At 34.5% G+C, this 20,017-nt stretch overlaps 1 protein-coding gene across 5 annotated transcripts in view; it reads left to right on the plus strand.

The window, feature by feature from the left end:
• The window catches only part of LOC135204025 (adenylate cyclase type 8-like), a 973,771-nt gene that overhangs the window by 632,756 nt on the left and 320,998 nt on the right, over positions 1-20,017 (plus strand). For all 5 annotated transcript variants that reach the window (XM_064233960.1, XM_064233961.1, XM_064233964.1 and 2 more), the window contains exon 3: positions 8,293-8,336. The gene's annotated coding sequence lies outside the window, so the exon portion shown is untranslated. The remainder of the gene's footprint in view (positions 1-8,292; positions 8,337-20,017) is intronic.

Genomic DNA, 20,017 nt, shown 5'->3' on the forward strand with positions numbered 1-20,017 from the left:
ATGAATTTAATTAGTTCCTATGCGGGTGTTTGCGATGTTATGTTCCACAGTGAAGTAAGATTTGGTGCTGGTACTACGTGTTCGACCTTGCTGGAATTCAAGGCAGTGGAATCTCTTTGCTTCCTTTGGATTGTTCCTGTTGTCGCCATTATTGTTACACGAGTTCTTGCGGGTCTGCTCTTGTTCTTTTTGTTATGCGTGCGACCAGTTGATTCATAAATTGGTTTATATAAAAGTTTACAAAAGCAATAAAGATCACCGAAGCCGAAAGTGAATAATGCAGTATATATACTTCTTAATATATATATATATATATATTATATATATATATATATAATATATATATATATATATATATATATATATATATATATATATCTATATATATATATATATATATGTGTGTGTGTGTGTGTGTGTGTGTGTGTGTGTGTGTGTGTGAATTTTTATCACATCACCGGGATTCATGTACATGCATTACGCTACAAATGTTCTTTAATATCCAGTTCCCTATACCTCGGAATTAAAATATTTTTTAGTTGATAATATTTTCGTCCTGATTTCTCCTCTGTCCGCTAGTTCGAATCCAGGAGAGGACGAAATTATTATCAGCTAAAAAATTCCCCTTCGGTTAACATATATGAAAGTATATTAATTCCGAGGTAGAGGGAATTGGATATTAAAAGACATTTGTAGCTTAATGCATATATATATATATATATATATATATATATATATATATATATATATATATATATAGTATGTGTGTTTGTGTGTGTGTGTGTATTTGCGAAAGTACAACTGAGTTATGGAATTGCCCATGAACTCATACCATATTCCTTTGTTGACCTGAAGCATTGCAACCTTTGCTCACGTCGAAAGAAAGGCGGCTTTTGATGGAAGTCCCTTTCCTTATATGGTTTGGGCCACGACAGGCGCTGGCCGGACTCTCAGTGGACAGATTGATGAAGATATATCTGACTGCACCACAGCGAAGGTCACTGGCCTCCACCCTCTGACGGGAAGATAAAAGATCATCCAATCCAATTAGAGAGGGACGATTATGTGATATAAATATCCATCAGGCGGACCCAATTAGTCCCTGGTAACCCGACGCGCTGCTGAAGATATTTCGCCCAGTCTCTCGTTGGTGTCTGTGACGTTACTTCGACCAAAATCTAATGATGATTGGCTTAGAGCCTTGGACTCTGTCTTGCTTGATGTGATTTAGAATGAATAAACAGAAAAGACTCTGGGCTGATTCTGTGAATAGACCTGGAAGCGGTCTCAGATTTGCTCAAATAGACCTGGACTTTTGATCCTGACTTGCTCGAACGGGCTTTTACTCAAACTCACCCACTTGATTGTTCGAAGGAGAGAAACAAAAAGATGGAGCGAGTGGAGGATTGTGAACGACAGGGAGGGCTGCACATTCGACGAAAAGCTGTAGGGGTGTCAACGTACTAAGTGTAAATATACTGCATCCATCCAGGTGGAATGTTTTCTCTAAAGAATTTGTCATTATCAGTTATTTAGATTTGAATAGCAAAATCAAACTGATATCAGGCAGATTTTTTTGTGTGAAAATATTGCACAATAAAATTGATATCTAGGAATATTTTAGTATTTTTTTTAATATATTCATTTTTGCAGTAGAGCACTGAAAGTCTCTCGAGATATTCGTCATAAACATGAAGAGGATTTCAGTTCTAGTTCGTCCTTTCCATCGTATGATGATGAAACCTTAATTTCTAAGAGCCGTTACCATATTGCTCGTTTTCCTTTTTAATATCATAATAGTAAGCATATTAGATATTGAAAGAAGTAAAACTCTTCCTTTCCTAAATATCCGGGTAACAAATCTTAATAGGTTTTACACTTCCGTCTTTCGAAAGCGTGCTTTCACTGGTCTTATGTCTAAATTTTAATCAGCTACACCTTTGAGATATATGATGAATTTGAATTATAACAATGACTCGCCTTTGAAACATGTGAATATATACATTGGTGAAAAACTTTCGAAATATGTAAACAAACAACCCGGAACTACCGCTACGTAAAGCAACCTGTTATCTATTTACCTTTAACCTTTACTGGAACCCATCGCTACGATTTTCGAAAAGCAGCTAATTTCTATTTTGTCAGTTAGCTACTTCACCCTGCAAAATAGATTCGGTAATTTCCCTAGAATTAAAGGCCTTACCCCAACAAGCATTCAGTGCAGTCTGAATGATAAATGTGAGGACTAAGACGTTGGAAAAACTACGGGATCAGTTTTGATGAGATGGTTTGAATACTCGGTAAGTCTTTTCGTTCTGTCAATTATCTTTGAAGACCTAGTTATAGAGGAATTCGAAAACACAGCCGGGAAAGTGGCCACGCTTTACATACTGAAGATATTTCTGTTTGAACTGCTCGGTTTGCTGCTGAGTGCTGACCTCGATACTTTAGATGTTTTGTGTTCCTCTAAGATCAAGCCTTCTTTGACTAGAATTGTAGCTGCAACTTCACTCATGTTCTTTTAATATGCGTCTTCTGGTGCGTATATTTTCATTTTAAGTTTGATTTAAAAATTTTCATTTCAGGTTTTGTTTTTACTATATCCTTCGTTTTATATATAGTTTTGTCCTTTTTACAATGAACTCCAGTTTGGTGTATTATTATGAATTGCAATATTAAGAATTGCAATGCTATTACCATTTGAAATGTAGCTTTTTAATGAGTGATAACGTTAATCGTAATATATATATATATCTGCAACTGATCTATCCCTTGGAAAACGGAGTCTTGATAGAAAGAGTAAAACCAGCACTTGTACATAAAACATCCTTTATTTTCTTATGACTACCGGTTTCGGAGTAACTGTCTCCATCATCAGGTCTATACAAAAACACAGAAAGAAGAAAAACAAATTAAAAATCACTAAATTACGATCGATCATTAGAATGAAGAAATGTTACACAAAGGTTACATTTGTATATATATAAAAAAATAAAAAATGTACAAGCATAAAAAAGGAAAGGAAGCAAAATTAAAAAAAAATAAATACCTGCATCATGAAGGCATACAAACATACACACTAAAAATTTAAAAACACAGCATCTCCGTGGACCTCTCGTTGTTACTGAGGGAAGGTTTCAACTTTAAAGTGTAGAGACTTTCTACTATTGCCAGCTCCATGGGGGCCACTCGACTAGAGAGAATGGAAAATGAATCTAACCTTAGAGGGTGATCACTATTTTCTGCGTGATCCCGTATGGCACTGAATGGTGGTTTTGCTAACAGCCTGTTTGTCCTAAGTGATCTTCCCAAGTGTTCAAACCATCGTACGCGTGCTTGGCGCTTTGTTTTCCCCACGTAAATTGCATTACAGCAATTGCACTCGTATTTATATACAACATGAGACTGTAGTTCTGGGGGTACGATGTCTTTGTACTTGAACAAACCACCAATAGTATACTTAGGCTTGAACACTACCCTAACATTAACTTGAGGATAAAATTCTCTTAAAAGTTTTAGTAGTCTATTTTTAACAGAAAAACTCGTATTGCCATAGAAAAACATGGTAAAATACAGTACCGCTTTATTGGCTTTTAAAATGGAAACTTTCGGGAACAATAACTTTTCTAGCTGTTTACCAACATATGTATCTATGAAAGCATTATTAAAACCGTTTTTTTGAAGCATTTCTTTTATAAACTGAAATTCTGAATGAAGACTAAAATAATTTGAACAAATGTTAAAGGCACGGGTCACAAGTGTACAGACTAAATTGCGTTTATAAACTATAGGGATGAATGAAGAAAATTTAGTTGTGAGTCATGTAAATGTTGGTATCCTGTAAAATGATGTTTACTGTGTTTACTTACGAGCACGTCAAGGAAAGCTAAAGTATTATTGTTCTCTACTTCTGAAGTCAATTCAATATTTTGGTGTTTTGAGTTAAAATAATCAAGAAACAGGGGTACATGTTCTTCAGATCTAAAAATTAAAAATGTATCATCTACATAACGTCGGTAGAACAGTGGTTTAAAAGAACTGGGACAATTATCTAATCAAACTACTTCGTGATGAGATAAAAAGGCATTGGCCAAAGTATATATATATATATATATATATATATATATATATATATATATAAATGTGTCTGTATATATATAGATATATATATATATATATATATATATATAAATATTTATATTATATATACATATATATATATATATATATATATATATATATATATATATATATATATATATGTGTGTGTGTGTGTGTGTGTGTGTGTATACACATATATATATAATGTATATATATATATATATATATATATATAATGTAGTATATATATATACATATATATATATACACATTTATATACATATTCATATTCATATACTTAGTATATAGCCCTGCATAATATAAAGCGAGGCAAGTGAGTAGCCCAGCCTGGCCTAGGGGAAGAGACGAAGAATAGCAAGACAGGCTTTGGGTAAACGTATCCTTATTAACCGGTGTTACAGCAGTTTCGTTTTCTTTCTCTCGAGGCCCCAGGTGTCTGTGTTGGATGGACGTGGGAACTGGGACTCATTAGCTTGTGTTCCCTTCGTGTGTGGTTCTCTGTTCCTTGAATTTTGCTTCGGCTTTTACTCTTTTACTCCGGTTTTTGTTGATGAATTTTGTTTACTATTAGTATTTATAATAATGGATATTATTATTATTATTTATTATTATTATTATTATTATTATTATTATTATTATTATTATTATTATTCAAAGATAACTCATTATCACATGACTCAATGAAATGGGAAAGTAAATCCATACTATAGTAGATTCACATCACCCGTGCATCTGATATCTAGGCCAGTCCCTTACGACGCTCCTGATTGGCTGTTGATAAGCCAATCACAGGGCTGGAAACTCTCAGTCTCTCTTGAGAGTTCACATAAGCAGGATGTATGTTCCACCCCTTCTGAGGGATACGTCTTTCAGGAGAGGTGGAACGTACATCCAGCCTTTGTGAACTCTCGAGAGAGACTGAGAGTTTCCAGCCCTGTCATTTTTTAAATAAGAAAATCAAACAGGCGCACTACTGTGGATTGCTTTCCCATTATTATTAATATTATTATTATTCCGATGAGGAGGCTATGATTCTGGTTTAGTTTGTTTGCCTGCATATTTGTTAGCTAGATATTGCGAAGAAAAAGATATATGTGAATATTTCCGAGCACTTGAACGCGGAATCTGGATTCCTTAAACTTGGCCTTATGAAGCCTGCTTCATAATCCATCCATGAGATATTACTCATTAATGACACATGCATCAGGAAATCAAGGCAAAAGGACCGGAAACCTCAAAGGCAAGATTTTTAAAATAAAATAATGGGAGTTAGTTAGTTCGTTCTAGAAGGAATGTCATAACCAATTAAATATTCTAAAGGCGTATATAGCGCAGCATGTCCATGACAGTAACCTCGTTACACCTTTTTTTATACTGTGAAAGTTATGTCATCTTAGAGCAGTTAGTCTGATTGGCTGCCTGTTAAAGTGATTGCATGAATATTAATTCAAGTTTTTATGAAACTTCCAATACAAAGTCATCGGGCAAAACTCACGTGATGATCAGCCTTTGTTGGAGATATATGTAAGTTTTGACTGTAGCATAGCTAATGGCATTGCGCCATCCTTTTGTTCAATTAATGTTTACTGATTCCAAGATACGCTATTTCTTCAACACTGCTTAATAAGAGGTCTGGTCTTGAAAATAAACAAATGAAGCCTTACCACTAGAAGAAGAAATTGTACTAATTCTCTCTCTCTCTCTCTCTCTCTCTCTCTCTCTCTCTCTCATGCTAAGCGATAAGTAAGCAATTGAGGCTTTATATGACCCTTGTATACAAGGTGTAATTTTAAATAATATGCGTTTGCTTGTTTGCTTTCTTTATAGCTCTTTATACCGGGTTCTCATTGACAATATGATTACCAGCAAAATTTCCTTGATATTTTTAAGACGTTTGGCTCTGGGTTGTCAAGTGTATTGTTGAGCTGTCGGATGAATATTTGCTTCAACCGTGGATTAGTCGCTCTGATGTAAGAAATGGGAGAATGTCAAAACTCTGCGTATAGAGAAGGCTATTACTGCAAGACTGATTTTCGATGCTTTTATTATTATTAGTATGAATTGGCAGTCTACCAATAATAGTATATATCCTTAATACGGAATTAAACAGATAAAACACAACGGAACTGAAAAAATATGACAAATTTAATTGAAGTCTTATACCTTTGACTTACTTTTAAAAGAAAATTAAGTTCACAGGACTTGGAGGAATAAAAGGATTGAGGTGGGAATAAGTGGGATAGTGGTAAAGCGGATGAAACACCTCTCTCTCTCTCTCTCTCTCTCTCTCTCTCTCTCTCTCTCTCTCTCTCTCTCTCTCTCTCAATATAGGAGAAAATCTATTTTTGGCTCAGAGACTGAAGAACTTTGACATGAAAGTTTAGGGTTTTTTCTTCATTGATTAAAAAATGTTGTTTGAGCCTTTTTGATAATTACATCTCAAAATAGTAACTGAGGTCTAATTAAGATACACCGAAGTAAAAATTCGACCACTTGTTTGATCTGCTGAACCAAGGAACTAGATTAAGATGGAAGTAATTGTGTATCTTACCAAAGTGTAAATGCAAATGTTTATGTTCATGCAATCTGTAGTTCTTATGCTGGCTTTGTCCGTCCGTCCGCACTTTTTCTGTCCGCCCTCAGATCTTAAAAACTACCGAGGCTAGAGGGCTGCAAATTGGAGTGTTGATCATCTACCCTCCAATCATCAATCATATCAAATTGCAGCCCTCTAGCCTCGGTAGTTTTTATTCTATTTATGGTTAAAGTTAGCAACAATCGTGCTTCTGGCAACGATATAGGAAAGGCCACCACTGGGCCGTGGTTAAAGTTTTGTGGGCCGCGGCTCACACAGTATGATACCGAGACCACCGAAAGATAGATCTATTTTTGGTGGTCTTGATTATACGGTGTAGCGGCTGTACAGAAAACTCGATTGCTCCGAAGAAACTTCGGCGTATTTTTTACTTGTTTACATGTACATAGATAACATTTTATGATATATTTAGCTTCAATGAATATGCAAGTGAATACATTTTTCGGCGAAAGATTAGCTGCTGGTTCATTATCTGCAAGCAATGGAATGGTGGTGCTGTCGTCGTCATCAGTATTTTGTGGCAGCAGGAAATTACACTCGCATAGCAAATGCGTATTTCTGTGTACAGGTTCGGTCATATGGTCATTAATTTATTTGAACTCTTTGATGGCATAGCTGATAATTTATTATGATCCGTAGGGGTAGTGCTGTCAGTTTACCTCACGTGTTGCACTGTAGGTACTACTATAGGGTGTTTACAGCAACTTTCCGATCCTTAGCTGTACAATTATATTATATTATTTATTTATTTATTTAATTTTGTTTTTTGTCTTTTAACTTTAGCTCCATTCTGGCTTCCTTCAGTCTTGCTGTCCAACGACTCTATCATTTGTCAGTGCAGCTGTTCCACCTGCAGGTCCTCTTACTTAATCTCATTTATGTATGTATATATACCCAAATAATATATATACTCATATATAACTATATACATATGTACATATGCAGTACACAGTTTACATTTATATATATATAAAATATATAATAATATATATATATATATATATATATATTACTGTAATATGTGGTATTGTCTATATGTTATATATATATATAGATATATTATAATATTTATATATATCATTATATAATGTAACTGTGTATATGTATTATGCTATATAATATCTATATATATATTATATATTTAATTAAATAATATATGTATATATGTATAACTAATAATATATTATATATATTATATATAGAAAGATAGGTAGATAGAAATAACAGAAGACTGTTAAAAACTAGGATGAAATGGTATTTGGCTGCTTTCATAACATCGTGTTCTCGCTCGTTTTGAGATTTAGTTGTTTACTTTGCACATTTTTGTACATATTCATTGTTTTGCAAACTTCCACTTGTATTTATTTTTCTTTTTTTTTGGCATCTGCACCTTATCTTCTTATCCCTTTTGTTTACTTCCATGCATCACCATACTCCATGCTCTAATCTTTTACTACTTTGTTTACGAATTGCTAATTTATTCTTTGTCAGTCTTTGTACATAAAATAAGACTATTGAAATAGACGAGTGAAAACAACACATTTAGACAATAACTCTCAATTCATTACTTTCAGGAGGACTCGACCGTTTCACTTCTAGAATAACCACTGTTCCCTTGGTAAGTGTTACTTTTTACCTAGCAGTTCCTGTAAGTGCCTGTGTGTGTGTGTGTCTGTATGTGTGTATTTAAACTTGAGCTTTGTAATCTAGGAACGGTTCGAGATTTTAGTTTATGGTATTTTATTACACTGTCTCCCAAAATTACGTCATACAAGTGCATTTATATAAATGTATATATATATATATATATATACATGTATATATATGTACATACTTATTAATGTTTCTGTATAAATATATGAATAACAACTTCGTAGGGAATTAAAGCAAAGTATATGACGTTGACGAAAGTGGAACGAAGATTTTCGTCTTTACTCTAAAAATATTCAAGTTAACTGCTGTAGTGGTACAGAGATTTCAAAGAGATCTTGGGTTTTACAAGCAACACTATGATTAAAGGGGTCGTCTGTGTAATCACTTCTTCATCTTCACTTTTAGAAATTTGGTTCATACTTCCCGAACAGCCCTAGAGTACAAATGATATGTAAAGTATCGCTGAAGAATTAACAGACTTTTAATTTCAATTTCCAGCGATCTCGAAATTTTTCATAAATACAATCATACTCAGATGCTTTGCATGATTATATATATATATATATATATATATATAATATATATAATATATAGATATATTATTATATGTATGTATGTAGTAATATATATGTATATGTATATACATGTGTGTGTTTGTGTAATTTTTTATTCTATATTTGTCCGTCTCAAGGACAAAAATTTTTGTGGAACATATTCTTGCGAAAGGTTGTAAATATACTAATCCTGGTCTGGAACCTCTTCTTCGGCTTTTCCCAATTAGAGGACAATTGTCGTTGTATAGCCTCGATGTTCTGCATTATATTATTGTCCGAAATGGGATAAGAAGTTTGCTTGTGAGCTCACCCAGTCCCTGGAAAATTCGTTGAGTTTCAATAGTGTTGTTTTCCGAAATACTGAAGAGTTGGAGGCTCGAATTGATGCAGTTGGAGGAGAACTCGCTTTTCATGAAGGGAAAGAAAGTCGTATTCTGGTAATAAGAGGACCTTCCAAAACAACGCCGGAAGACAGCAATCATATGTTTTGCGGGAAGAGATCCCACAGAAATATATCGAGGGGAAAGATGTATTGGAACCCGATAGGAATGACAAACATTTACTGTGGGCAGGGGAAAAAGAACGTAAGAGAATAATATTGGAGGTATTGAAAATCGTGGTAATTCAATATTAATAGAAATTTGCTTTTATGTTCATTATATGGGTAAAACCTTTACGTATGCATGTGTGTGTCGTCCTAGACTCGCTCGTTAACTTGGGAACTGACCAAGCCTGCTTCAAATTTTCGCCGGGGATTTGCCCACCACAGGAGTCAAAGTTTCTCATGATGATTATAATGTACAAATCGTAACTTCTTGGCTATCGAATTACTATAAGATAAAAATTGTCATCAACTCAAATCACTCTCCAGTTCTTAAGGAGGGATCTGTCAACATATGAAGCTATTTATTTACGAAATATCACGTTTTTAACGGCAAAATGTATTACAAATAACGTGAAGATGTAAACAGCTAAAGCAATCAACACGACATTCGTCTTACACTTGCTGAACCAACTTTGAAATCATTTCGCAAAGCTTCTAAAGATTTGTTAACCATTTATTTTTCATTTACACTGACGCCTCATTACAGCTTTGCCTCTTCTTAGTATTCTTATACATTACCTCTCTTCGCTGAACCATTTCAGATGTGGAATAATAGGTGCAAAATGATATTCGAAGCGCCGTGGTCATGACTCGGTCTGGAACTGAAGGCTCCTTGTTAGGCAGGATCCTTAATTATTGGAAGTAGTCATGAGGGGAAGCCTTATTAAGGTAATATCCCTGTAAACCAATTAGTTTCACATTTCCCCCTCCAGCGACGTCTTCTGTTAACAAGATTCGATTGATTCCCTCAAGCAAAAAGATTCATCTTCGTTTTATGACTTGAAGTGAGCGACAATGAATTTGCATCAAGTGATTAATGACTCTACTTGGCTTATTGGAATCTCATTTATGTATGTTAGAGAGGCGCCTTGTTTTTATCCAGCATAATGTGTTAAGTCAAAATATTTTACTGATTTCGACGCTCCCGATCTGTGATGTCCTCGCATTAATTAATCATGATGAATGCTTTTGGAGAATAATACATGCATTAATATTGCATCTGTTTACGTAACATTGTCAAGTTGAATGTCCCTTATGCTAAAAGTTATTCCGTTATTTGGTAGCTATTACGATGTCTCCCGTGTCGCTGGCCTCTGTACGTACGTAATTCAAGGATTCATCAGGGTCCTTTGTTCCTCATTCAAATCAATCCCATTAGAACTTATAAGAGCTCTCTCTCTCTCTCTCTCTCTCTCTCTCTCTCTCTCTCTCTCTCTGGCTGTGTGAGATTGTGTGCTTTTCATATATCATATCATTGTGTTTCGTTTTTTGTTCTTACAACATTGAATGCGGGTGTTTGCTTCAGATAAACTTATCTCTCTCTCTCTCCATATTCTTCTTCTTCTTCTACTTCTTACAACTCTCTCTCTCTCTCTCTCTCTCTCTCTCTCTCTCTCTCTCTCTCTCCTTATTCTTCTTCTTCTTCTTCTTCTTCCCAGGACCGTGAAGAATTGGAAGCATGGTTGACTTGTTCCCACCAGCGCCATTCGACACAGTTGCAAGCGCTTTCGTCCGGAAGCGGCTGCCCGAAGACCGTGATTAATTCGACGCCATTAACGCGCTTTGTGGTCTGCAGGTCTTTTCTGTTTTTTCCCCTCGTCGACTTTATCTTGAGTAATCGCTGGGTTTACTGAATTCAGATACTTGAGTACTTTTTATCTGATGTATGCGTATTACTTATGTATGTTGGATGTACCTGTAAGGCTTTTTATATCTTTGTGTAATACTTTCAGAGTGTATATTTATGTGTGTATATATATATTATATATATATATATATATATATATATATATATCAAAATGTAGCCATCCATTTGATACGAGGACACGCATATATATATTATATATATATATATATATATATATATATATATATATATACATATATATATATATATAATATATATATGTGTGTGTGTGTGTGTGTATGTTTGTATGTATGTATGTATGCTTGTGTGTGCCCTTTCAGTTTTTTTGCAACGACTGACGCAGGACCTGGGGCTGCTAACCCTATGTCTCTGGCAATTTGATGACTTTCATACCAGGCAAGGCAGTGGGAATGCTGTTATATTCCAGAGATTCCACAGGAGTGAAGAGGCGTTTGCCATGACCTCATATGAATGTCCTTGCTCACCATTTAGAGGGCATTTGCTTCCTCCACGAGGCGCCCATTAGTTTTGGGATATATTTTAAAATCATACCGTTTTACCTTTTTGTGTGTTAGACATTATTCCATTCGGAGGCCTTTTGAACGTGAAAAGAATTAGGTGTCAGGGCCTACAAAGCCAACTGTCAGTGCTTACGAAGAGAGAGGAAAATTTTTTTCTTTTTCAGCGGCAAAGGAAGGTACGGGAATCATTAAGGAAATTAGTTTTTTTTCTTATGTGTAAATTTTAACCTTCAAAGAAGGTTAACACATTTTAACTTTGCTCAAAAACATTTGCGCTAAGTACGAAGGACTACAGTAGCTGTCCACAGTGTGAGAGAGAGAAAAAACTTGACCAACACTGCATTTTATGGTTTTGAATTTAGTACATGTGGTGCATAAAGTAAGAAATGATTGCCGGCTGGTTTTTTTATGGAGAAGGCAAAGGCAAAGGCAAAGGCAAAGGCAAAGGCAAATTTTATTCTATCGACCCCTTCCGGGGTATGAGAATTACAAAATTACACAAATATATATATTTTACACAAAAACTACAAAAAGAAGAGACCAATAGATTACAACTATATTTATGTACACATATATTTAGCAAGTACTGTCTGCCAAAAAACTCGTGGCAGAGTTTCATAATTTTTCGTTCACCTGCCTGACGCACGATTCATGCCTTATTTATCTATTTTTCTTTTCAAAGATGGAAGAAATCATGTGTAATGACGTTAAAAACAGTCACTGATATCTTTAGAACATTATGTTATGTTATTGTGTAAACCTATTTTCCATATAGCAAAATTGACGTGAACGAAACGAAGTGATAAAAAACGTCATATCACAACCATAGATATACATTACCAAATAGATAGGAGATACCTATCACTAGTAGTATCGCATAAACATAGTCCTTAAATTATCATTTCAATATTAAGTTGAAGGTAGTTGAACTATTCCATTTGTTAAATTTTACAGAAAACATTGGAATCTCACAAAATCCTATCAAATTTAAAAACAAAAAGAAAAAAAACGATATCTTAACAGTGTGAACCAGGCGATCTCACTATTGCTGTTGATGTTGTGTGCACGGGAATCTACTGTCAATGTGTCATTTATCGGTCTAAGAAACATCCTTCGATGAGCAAGAGAATTATTGCACTGGATTCGGTGCAAGTTCCTGTTGGAGAGATATCAAGAAAGCTTAATACACCGGAGAGAATCATACATAGATAAATAAAATTGTTTAAAGAACGGCAAAATTTAGAACATGGGCCTAGAGGTGGAATACCTTGAAGCACCACATGAGAGCAAGAAAATACAGTAGTGTAAATGTTGCTGAGCAACATTCATTTGTGAACTTTGAATTCTAGTGCCCTAGTCACGACATTGCTGAACCAAGAATAATAACTAGCTCTACGCTTATGACTGGTGTCTGATGAATACTTTAGATGGAGAGGAAGAGATTTTAAAATCTACACTTGAAGTCTTTAATATTTGTTTAATGCATAAGTCTAATGAATAACCAAACTTATCTTTGACGGTTGAGAGATTCAGTTAGGTTTACTCTTTTTTTGTTTTGTGTTTTATCGTTGACCAGTGAATACCACGGATAGGGATGGAAACGGTTTCAATGATGCATGCATTTTTTTCTTCAAAACCTAAAGAATACATTTTATTGGGAGATACTTTATTAACATCGGCCTAATCCTTCCATCACTCCTATACGCCACCTCCGCTCTCTTCTACATCTCAGGTGACTAGATCCGACTTCTCACTACGAACTCCATCTCGTGAAAGCACCACTGATGATAACGGTTATTTTAAAATTCCCCGCACCGACAACGGACGCCTTAAAATGCATGTTTATAAAATATTTTCTGTTCAAAGAAACTTTATCTTTCATTCCACAAAATATGTGCATACACTCGTGTTACACCCTGTAGCCGTCAAAGAGCTACCCTTGATTAAAGCAGTAGGTTTTTCTTAAAAACATAAAATAGACTTAAACGAGAACGTCACCTTTCATATTTCTTATCCTTTCAGCTACTTATAATATGCTTATGGAAGTAGGGCTAGTAGGTATACATGTGAAACTAATTTGAATTAATTTCTATTTAGAAGAAGTGAATAGCTACAGAAAGATCAACCTAAGAAAGCTTTAAGGAAAGTAAGCCTTTCTTGATGTATTCGTCAGTTTTGACTCCCACAGCTTTCCAAGGTGTCCAAATGAAACAGGATGATATGCAAGGAATTCGATAAAAAATAAGACTGAATTATATTCGTTTGATTTTTTTATGATTGCTTTTTGACTTTGAATAGCTAGGTCTGAGTTAATTATGTTAAGCAATTATGAAAAGGATAAGAAGAAAGGCGAACATGGCTAATAAAACAAGAATAACGGGGATAGTCAAATAAAGCATATATATATATATATATATATATATATATATATATATCTATATATATATATATATATATATATATATATATATATATATATATATATATATATTGTCGATTTAAATATTCATCAATATTACGTATCCGAGAGAGTATACCGCTGAAAATAGACCTAAGCTAATCATGTGGGAAAATCAGAAGTCCAATTTAGGCCCACTAAATGTGTCATGTAAATTATTTTATTGATCAAGGACAAAATTAGTTTAACTAAACATCGTTTTCAAAGAATGTTAACGCCTTGATGTATTATTTAGAGGCTGTAGGAGACGATATGACAACACCCCAGTGCAGTACGATTTGTTGAGTCAAGACTCGAGCGGCAGCAAAGCCAACTTCAAAATCTTCGGTATGCTGTCACGACGCTAGAGTTGAAAATAAAATTAGAAATCGTGGACCCATCGGTATATATTTTCCTTACTTTGCAAAATAATTATCTTTAATACGTTGCATAAGTCTACTCAGTTTTAGTGTAATTTATTTCAAGTATAGCACCTTTGAAAGGAAATGTTATTTATTGTTAAGTAAATAATCTGGCACCTGCATATGGCAATATTTCCATAACGAACAATGAATTAAGAAACTACGCCAATTCTTCGTTGGCCGTCTGTACATATTTAAAGCATAAAAGGTATTCTGACAAAGGAAAGTACATACATCGAAAATAATACCAGAATAATGAAAATCCTAGGAAGCATTAAATCTAAAATAAAGACATTATAAGGTTAACAAACTTTGCAAGCCTTTTCAATTCTCTAGCACTACTTGTATTGAGGAGCAGATTAAATTTAAAAGTGGTAGGTCTTCTACAATAGTAGGGCTTTAGGTATCTCTCTCTTATTTCTCTAATCACAGGACAAACTAAAACATAACGATATTCATCCCCAACTTCAATGCTGTTACATAGTCTGCAAGGGTGCTGATTTTCCTGCCCAGAATATCTTTCAGTTGCTACAGGAAGTTTGTGGGTACCACACCTATATTTACTAAGGGCAATTCTTTCTGGTATATCTAAATTTATAACATACTTTTCTTGGCCAAATTCAGTCTTAAAAAGTTTATAATTACTACACAATATATTTCTTTCTACTTCTGCATGCCACTGTTGTCTCTCTATATCTTTGAGTTTCATTTCTAGGCTATTTATTATCCACGTGCGATTGAAATTTTCTGGATGTTCCCATATATTTGACATGCCACATGAATCAAGGATAGTTTTAATTTTATGGATCCAACTAGACTTATACTCATTTGACTCGTACAGAATTCTAAGGAAACGATAAAAAACATTTGACAATTTAGACGCCTTTGATTTTACAATTCTCAACCAAAATCCAATCATCCGTTTGCAAATAGATATTTCAATTTTGAATCTGCCAAGATCCCCATATACCAGGCAGTTTGCTGTTCACTTGTTCACACACAGCTGATTTTTGATGAACTTCTTGTGAAATGTTTCAACATGATCTAGTTTGTGGTAACCCCATATTTCACAACCGTAAGTCAAAATTGGTACAACTAGAGCATCGAATAGATCACAGTTGATATCAATGGGTAGTTCAAGTTTTTTACATTTAATTAACATACTAAATAATGCCCTACGTGCTTGAATGACTTGTTTCTTAATAGCTTTATCCATTTTACCATTATAATTAAACGTAGTACCAAGGTAAACATAATCATCTACAATTTCAATGCTCTCCTCACCATATTTAAAATTCGGAACATTTCTAACTTTTCCTCTAGAAAATACAACTACTTTAGTTTTTGAAACATTAATTTGAAGTTTCCAAGTATCACAATATTCTTTTACTTTGTCTAAGGCATTTTGTAATTCCTTAGGGGATTCAGCCATTACAATAGTATCATCAGCATAAAGTAAAACATAAATACGCAAAAACATTTCTATATCAATACTACTTAATTTTTAATTTATTTCCCTTGAACACATATCCATCCCATTATACCCCCTGCTAAGAGAAGACTCAAAATCATTTAGGTAGATGGCAAAAAGTAATGGCGAAAGATTCTCACCTTGTCTTACACCTATGTTACATTCGAAAAAGTTAGAAATTTTGTGATTCTGCTTCACACAGGATTTTGCATTATTATACATATTATATATGACAGCCATAATATTACCGTTAATGCCATGTGAGATTACTTTTCCCCATAAGGACGACCTGTCAACCAAATCAAATGCTTTTAATCAACGAACAAACAGTATATTCTCTTTTTTCGATGGAGATAGAAATTAACAAGTGAATGTAATACAAAAATATGATCTAGAGTACTATATCCCTCCCTGAAACCAGCCTGCTCCTCACCAAGTTGACCAGTGCTGTCAATATAATCAGTTAACCTTTTATTGACACAAGCGGTAAAAAGCTTCGCTACACAGCTCAGCAGTGTGATACCCCTATAGTAATCTGGGTCGTCAGGGGATCCGTTTTTCTTAAATATGGGTTTTATTATCCCTATACACCAATAATATGAAACAATTGAGGAGATCAACACTATGTTGAAAATTTTGCATATCACATTTAGCATATCATGAGGGCAGTTTTTAAGGAACTCATTTATAATATTATCAATACCACATGCTTTTCTACTCTTATGTTTTTTATTTGAATTTGTATCTCATCTACTGTAAAAACTCTATTTAATTCTTTGTTAACTAACTGGTTAATAATGCTTGGGTCGAAATTATCAGGGTGTTCACTCTCATCAGGTTCAACATTACCTCGACTGAGTTTAGCAAAATAATCTCGAAATGTTTTAAGTGCAATTTTACAAATCAGCTCACTCTTATCAGTATTCTTTAACAAATCCCAATAATCCTTACTACTACTTTTTCTCAGATTTATAACATTTCTCTGAAATTTTTTTCTGAAAGATTTCTTAGCTTTACTAATTATTCTCTTATATGTTTTAGCTCTAGCTTTCAGTTCGTTTCTAGCTTCATTTGTTTTGATTTTCTTAAGCCTGTTTTTTACTTTCATATATTCAGTTCTTTTACTTGAACAGTCTTTGTCAAACCATGGTTTGCTAACCTTTTTGCAATCCCTAGTTTTAGGTTTATTTTGATCAACTTTTTTACAAATGCCAATGTGTTTGGCAGGGTCAATATATAATTTTCCTAAGTCTTTTACAATATCATCCATAATATTCTGGGTTATATTCAAAGGGTTCAGTGAATCTAATTTTTGGGCTAATAAGTCAATATCTCTAGTATTGAATGCTTCCATATATCCATTTTGTTTTAAGTTCTTCATATTCAAAGTTATTCATATCATGGGTTTCCTCACTGTCTAAATCTAAATGTTCTTCCTTCTGTATTCCCGGTGGTCTCATATTACAAGTCTCTTCCAAACGTAATACCAAAGAAGGGCCGAGTGAGTATCGGACAGATACCTGTCATATTGCTCAACATTAAAATCCGTAATGCTACTCATAAGTTTAGGAGAAACAATAAAATAGTCAATACAGCTCTTACCATTAGCTGTGAAACAAGTGAAATCCCCCACGCCACTGTCCCCCCCAAATCTCCCGTTAACTACCTTAACGTCAAGCATTTTACACAGTTCAATTAAGTTACGACCATGGTTATTAGTAATTACATCACTGTTATAGCGATCTGTGCTAAGGCCAAGAGCTTCTAATTCCCTTTTGGAGCTAAACAGACATTCATCAATAAAATCATTTAAATCGATATTTTGCAAATGGTCGTTGTCTATAAAGTCTTTAAGTAAACCTGTTCTTGAGTTAAAATCCCCAGCCAATATAATTGCTAACTCATATTTTACATTCAAGTTCATAAGATCATCAGCAATAACATCAAAGATATTAGATGAACAATAAGGCGATCCCTCGTGTGGAATATACAAGGCACAAATAATAATATCATTCTGCGTTTCCCTACAATGAAATCTTACACATAATAAGGAATCAGATACTGTGTCTTCGATCAATGTTACATATTTTTCTTTATCTCGTTTAATTAACATACAGATTCCATGTATACCTCCATACGGAAGAGTAATATCATTTTTTTTTCTTAATAAAATGCGAGTACCCAGGAAACAGGTCATCGTCGATATAATGACATTTAGTTTCAGATAAACAAATAAAATCAAAATCTTGTACAAATATCTCAAGTATACCAAATTTGGCTTTACTGTGTAGTCCATTAACATTCAAACTAGCTATCTTCAGCTCAGAGAATGACTTATATTTTGCATAGTTTTTATCCACGTTATCTTTGTTGCTATCAATTCCATTTCCACTGTCCTGTCTCGTTTCCGTATCCGTTTCATTTATGAAGGGGTCGTGCCTATCCTATGTAAACTGTAGAGTTAGGCCGTGACTGTTCACCTTATCTTCTTTCCATCCTATCTTATAAAGATCCTCAGGGGAATTTACCCTGACTCTTCTACCGTCCCCTCCACTTGCATTTTTTTCTACAGCAAAAATTGTACCATCCAAACTGTATGCCCGAGCAATTCCTACGTCACTTTTAAGGGCTTGTGGCATTTTGTTTCGAAGTGGTGTAAGATCATCCGTTATGAAAACTTTCGGTCCTTGGCGTCTACGCAGTCCACTTTTGTTTTTCATAAGTAAAAGCTTGTCTTCGCGCCGTACAAACCTTACAATAATTGGTTTGGTCGCTCCTCTGCTCGGCAACCGGTGGGCAATACTTATATCTGCTCGTGTGAAGGTTTTCACAGGTGGTTCCCTATCATCCTCGGGTTTAACAGCCTCGTTCATGATGTTCACAGCTAGTGCGGTTGTATCTTCTTCTCTATCTTCTGGTACACCATGAATTCTAATATTTCCCTTCCTGGAGTACTGCTCGAGAGCATCATGATTATATGCATTTGCTTGTATGTTCTTTTTCATTTTTTTCTGTCTCTGGCTGCTTGTTGAAAAGAATAAGGGGGCCTAATGCGTGAACAACAGCAGTGACAATATCGTTGATGCATTGTTTTTGTATTCCATCTGCTTCTCTGTCTGGGATTCTCTGCATAGCACCATCCACCAAGCCTGTCAGAGAGGTAAGTTCAGGTTTTGGTTCCTCATTGATATGGGCGATTGCAGTCTTCAAAACTTTAATCAATTCAGATTTATTCATTTTCTTGATATCACCATCTTCTAAATCCTTCACTTCAGCTATTCTATCGAGGGTAGCCATATCGTGAGATTACTTCGCTTAGGAGTGAAAAATATTATTTTCTGTACGTTTTCTATGAATCTTTGTTTGAAAATGGGCTTTAGGTGCGATATTGAGCAGCAGTAAACAACTCGGTTACCATGGCAACCAGCGAAAAAATCGAAAAGGGAGTATGGTAGTAAAAGAATGGAAAGAGATAGGTACTGGTAGAAATATGACTCAGTGGCTGACCGTGGTGGGTAAAAGTGAGGCTACCTGCTAGAAAGGTTCTGGAGGAATGAAGGAAAAGAACAATTGCTCCTTTTTGTAGGGATATATGTGATAAAGGAGCTATTCGAAGTACAGGGGCATTAAGGGCGTTACATTCCTGAGTATAGCAGGGAGGAAAGTAAAACAGCTGATAGCAAGGTTGATCAGGGAAGAACAGTGTGGTTTTCTACACTAAATAGGCTGGCTGTGTGGATCAGGTATATTTTATGAGGCTGTGTGAAAATGTGAATGTGCAGAGGTTAACTTACCTTCTCTCGGGAGCCACGGCCTGTTTTGGGGAAAGTGATATTTATTATATATATATTTACATACATACATACATATATACTTACTACACACACACACAGTATATATATATATATACATATATATATTTATTTATATACATACATACATACATATATATATATAATATAATATAATATAATTTCTACTGATTTTCA

The sequence above is a fragment of the Macrobrachium nipponense genome, chromosome 44 (assembly GCF_015104395.2).
Source record: "Macrobrachium nipponense isolate FS-2020 chromosome 44, ASM1510439v2, whole genome shotgun sequence".
Taxonomy (NCBI): domain Eukaryota; kingdom Metazoa; phylum Arthropoda; class Malacostraca; order Decapoda; family Palaemonidae; genus Macrobrachium; species Macrobrachium nipponense.